We start from the raw sequence: 5,396 nt of genomic DNA on the forward strand, positions 1-5,396 counted from the left end.
CATAGACCTTGCTAAGAATGTTACTTCATGATGAGCAATGATGAATAGTCATTGCAAAGCTGCTCCTTTGAATTACCACTTCAGTTACTGGGCTGTGTTGTATGCACAATTAAGTTCCAAGTATTTTCTTTCTTTCTTTGGGTTGGAAGAGAGGAGATTTTCTTGATGTTTCACAGGACACATAAGGTGCCCAGCTTGGCTCACTTCTAAAATGACATCCTAAATAATTAGAGCACCGACATGAACCTACTTCAAGATTTACCGTGAGGCTATATTAAAGAAGATATGGCAATAGGAATGAAAAACAATAATAGAGTAGAATAGAAAGTCCAGAAACAGTGAGGGGGGAGGGAGAATCTAGACATAGACCTTAAACATTATTAAATAACTCAAAGTGGATCATAAACCTAAATACAAAACAAAACAAAATTTTCTAATCGACTAGATGATGACATAGGGAAAAAATCTCAGTGATCTTGAATTTGGAGATGATTTTTTATACATCACAGCACTTACAGGGAAGACAAAATTAACGTTAGACTTTATTAAAATAAAAGTCCAAAAATTTATTAAAACTAAATTTTTCTCTGAAAAACACAACTCTTAAGAGGATGCAAAGACAAGCCATAGACTGAAAGATGATTTTATGAAATACCTATCAAAAAGGTACTCATTTCAAAATATACAAAAAAATTTAAAACTCGACAATAACAAAAAACTAAAAATAGACAAAATATGGAAACAGACACCTCACCAACGAAGGTATCCAGATGACACATGAACATATGAAAGTACACTGAACATTGCATATCACTAGGGAATTGCAAATTGAAACAGCAATGATACTATTAGGAAGGCTAAAATCCAGAACTTGGACAACACGAGACAGGGTGTGGAGCAAAGGGAACTCTGATTCATGACTGGTGAAATACAAAATGATGCAGCCACATTTAAAGATACTGGCAGCTTCTTGCAAAGTTAAAGTCTTACCATATGTCCCAGCAATCACACCCCTTGGTATTTACACAAATGAGTTCAAAACTCACAGTTACACAAAAAACTTGCTTCTGATGTTTAAAGCAGCTATATTCAAAATTGCCCAAACATGGAAGCCACCAAACACCCTTCAAAAAGTGAATGGATAAACAAATCGTGGCACACACGGGACATAATATATTCAGGAAAGAAAAGAAATAAACATGCACACCATGAAATGACATGACATGGAGGAACATCAAATGCATACTGCTGTGTTAAAGAGTCCAGTATGAAAAGGCTACATACCACATGATTTTAACTGTATGATATTCTGCAAAAGGCAAAATTAGACAGTAAAAAGGTCCGTGGTTACCAGGGGCTTTCACAGAGGGAAGAATAAATAGGTGGAGCACAGAGGATTTTTTGGGGCTGTGAAACTATTCTGTTTATTACTGTAATGATAGACATAGGTTGTATACTTTTTCAAATGTGTATAGCCATATAAAACTAGACACAAACTCTAAAATTAACTATACATTTTAGTTAATAATAGAGTATTGATATTGATTTGTCAGTTACTAATGAATGTACCACACAATTACATGATGTTAATTATCAGAAAAATTCTGTGTGGGTAAGATTAAAATGTGTGCAAACTCTTTGTACTTTCTCTTCCTATGCTCAGTAATCCTAAGACTGCTCTAAAAATAAAGTCTCTGAATCTGAAGTAGAAAAAAAATGAAATATAATAAAATGACGTCCTAACTGTGGATTCGTTTTTGGAGTTGCACCCTGGGACTTAAGTGGGTGGCAGAATTTCACTTTGTCCCCTGAGTCCTAAGCAATGAGAATTGGGTAGTGTGCTGAGTCACAGGGTGTCTGGCTGAGAGGGATGGGGCCATTGGATCTGCGAACATCGTCAGATTAGCACAGATTCAAGGCTGTGGCAGGTTTCTCTCTAAAGTAAAGCTAACCAAAATTTTATCTCATCAAATGAAATCTGTGATAGGACTAGTCCAATATTATTGTTCTAGCTAACTGAACTCTCTAACAGTTTACTCACTTGAAACTCAACTTTTCCTTAATTTGATGAATGTTGACATGTTCATTCTCTCCCAAATTAATTACATTCCTTAAACGTCATTTCAAAATCTGTTTTACTTCCTTTAAACAACCCTCTAATGCCACCCTAATGATTATATTTGGATAAAATTCTAATCATCTGTACCTTTCTTCATTAGCGATTAAGGACATGAAAGGATCTTGGTTGAAATATGTGTGAGCATCAGTGTATAAATGTTTGCATATGATGTCACTCTTCTTTTGATGACTCAATGTAGAGTGAATCAGTCAACCATATTTACAGTTTTCTTGGCACACTGTGTAGGCCTCTGAGTACCAACTCATCTTGCTTTCTGATGCACAATTCATAACAGGTTTAAACAAATCTTAGCTCCCCATCATCCCAGGTACATTTCTAGAAGTGAGTGGATACAAACAAGATAAATACATTTCAAAACTTGGGAGCAGATAAACTTATGTATCATTATTCTCAGATATGTTTTATAATATATATATATAATTCCCACATGTGTGTGTGTGTGTGTGTGTGTGTGTGTGTGTGTGTGTTTGTATGAATACAAGTGACAATAAAAGTTGGTGAGGAAATCGGGGAAAGGGTACACTCATACAATTCTGATGGGACTGCAAATTGATGCAACTACACTGGACCAATTGAAGATTTCTTTAAAAACTAGGAATGGAAACACCATTTGACCTAGTTATCCCATTCCTTGGTATATATCCACAGGATAAAATCAGTCTACTACAGTGACATAGCCACATCAATGTTCACAGAAGCCCAATTCACAATAGCTAAGCTATGGAACCAACCTAGGTACCCGTCAACAGATGAATGGATAAAGAAAATGTGTTATATATACACAATGGAATATTACTCAGCACAAAGAAGAATGACTTTATAACATTTGCTGGTAAAGGAATGGATCTGGAGACTGTCATACAAACTGAAATAAGCCAATCCCAAAAAACCAGAGGTTGAATATTTTAACATGTGGATGCTAACACACAATGGGTGGGTGGGGGTGGCCCATGAAAGTTCAGTGGATTAGACAAAGAAAAATAAAAGGCAGGGAGAGGGGATAGGAATAGGAAAGACAGTGAAAGGAATCTGACATAACTTTCCTTGTACATGTGTGAATATACCACAGTGAATCTCGGCATCATGTACATCCACAAGACTGGGATTAAAATGCAATATAGTCTGTGTTTGTACAAATACATCAAATAGGTTCTACTGCAATGTATAGCTAAAAAAACAAATGATTTTTTTTAAGAAGAGAGAAAGAAAAAAGGAAAAAGAAATTCCTTTTACTACCATGTTAATGAAGTTGTGGTTGGACGTGAAGATTTTCTCAATCTGCCATACTTCACTTTTGCTTCAGCTCCAGTGACTATACCTTTATCAGAGAATTCTCCAAAAGACCTTCCCTTTCATCTCAACCCTCAGAACTAAGTCACACTCCTAATCTCAAACTAACTCAAACAAGGAGAACAGCACTGTCATCATGATTTGGGGGTGGTGTGATTGATTGAGACCCACCACAGCAGTCCCTTCTGAGGTTTGGATGTGGTTGTCCTCCTAGGTCGATGTGTTGGGATCCTCAGGGGGGCAGTATTGAGAAGAGGTGGATCCTAGAAAAGGTGAGGCCAAGAGGGAGACCTAAGTTCATTGGGAGAGTGACCTCAGAAGGACACTCTGAGCACAGAAAAACCCTGGTTTTTGTCTGGCTTTCTGTCTGATGATGAGATTTCTTCTTCACTATGTCACATCAAGTCACAGGATGTTTAGGTGATAAGGGAAGAATGAGCTCTTCTCATGGCAAAGGTCAACTTTCCATGTAAGGCTAGAAAATGTGGTTACAAACACAGTAAAGTCCAAGTCAGGGCATCAGATCTCTTGACACAAGGTCATTAAGATATGAAAAATATAAAGATCCTTCCACTCAGACTCCATCCCCAGGTTTAAAAGCAGCAGTGTCCCCCAGATGTTATACAGACCTGCTTCTATACTGTCCTACCTTCAGTGTGACTGTCTACTGGGTCATCCAATTCACTGCTGAAAACAAAGATGCTCTATGGGATCCAACCATACAAAACAAAGACATAAACACAGGGCGGCTACAGAGTGGCTCTGACATTGCTCCTACCTCTGAGTCCATGCTGTGTGGACAGCATCTTCTTGCTCTGACTTGTGTTGCCAGGCTCTGACTGGGTTCTGTGCAATCGGAGGCCTTCCCACAAGACAGTGCAATCAGAACAAAGCCTCTTCCACTTGGAGTTTCAGGAATGTATGCCTCTAATTTGGAAGCTCTTCAGCGGAATCCACAGGATGTTCTAAAAGAACATAGAGTAAATGTGAGTACATGGGTCTGGTTGAAGGTTTTCTCAGGCAGCAGTGTATGGACACAGGGCTGGAGTGGTTGGAGGTGGCTGAAAAACAACCAGAGATAGAGTTGCTGATAGGACATGATCTATGGTGGACAAAGAAAGGTAAAGGCATGGATCAGTAGTGCACGAGAAGGAGAGCCTTGGCTTCTCTAGCTAAAGCCCTGCCAGGTGGGATGGTGAATTTACCAATGGGTTAAAACTCAATAAATGCACTGTACAATTTGATGGCAGCATGTTACCACTCCTCCTGCGGGGGCTGGGGTTTTGGCTCAGTAGTTGAGCACTTGCCTAGCAGTGTGAGGCCCTGGGTTCTATCCTCAGCACCCAAAAATAAATAAAAAGAAAAATATTGTATCCAACTCAAAAGTAAATATTAATAAAAAAGAAAAAGCCAACATATAAATGACTTAACATTACATCTCAAAGCCCTAGAAAAAGAAGAAGAAATCTACACCCAAAGCAGTAGAAGATAGGAAATAATTAAAATCAGAGCTGAATCAATGAAATTGAAAGAAAAGGAACAATTGAAAAAATTGACAGAACAAAAAGTTGATTCTTTGAAAAATAAAATAAAATTGACAGATCCTTAGCCATGCTAACAAAGAGAAGGAGAGAATAAACTTAAATTACCAACAAACAGCATGAAAAACAAATATTACAACAGACACTACAGAATTACAAAAGAAAATTAGAAATTATTTTGAAAACTTGTACTCCAAGAAAATAAAAAATATCAAAGGCATCGACAAATTTTTGAGTCGTATGATTTGCCCAAATTGAATCAGGATGATATACACAATTTAAACAGATCAATTTCAAGTGACGAGATAGAAGCGAACATCAGAAGTCTACAATCCAAGAAAAACCCCAGACTGGATGGATACACTGCCGAATTCTACAAGACATTTAAAGAAGAACTATCACCAATATTCTTCAATTTATTTCGG

The sequence above is a fragment of the Callospermophilus lateralis genome (assembly GCF_048772815.1).
Source record: "Callospermophilus lateralis isolate mCalLat2 chromosome 17 unlocalized genomic scaffold, mCalLat2.hap1 SUPER_17_unloc_2, whole genome shotgun sequence".
Taxonomy (NCBI): Eukaryota; Metazoa; Chordata; class Mammalia; order Rodentia; family Sciuridae; genus Callospermophilus; species Callospermophilus lateralis.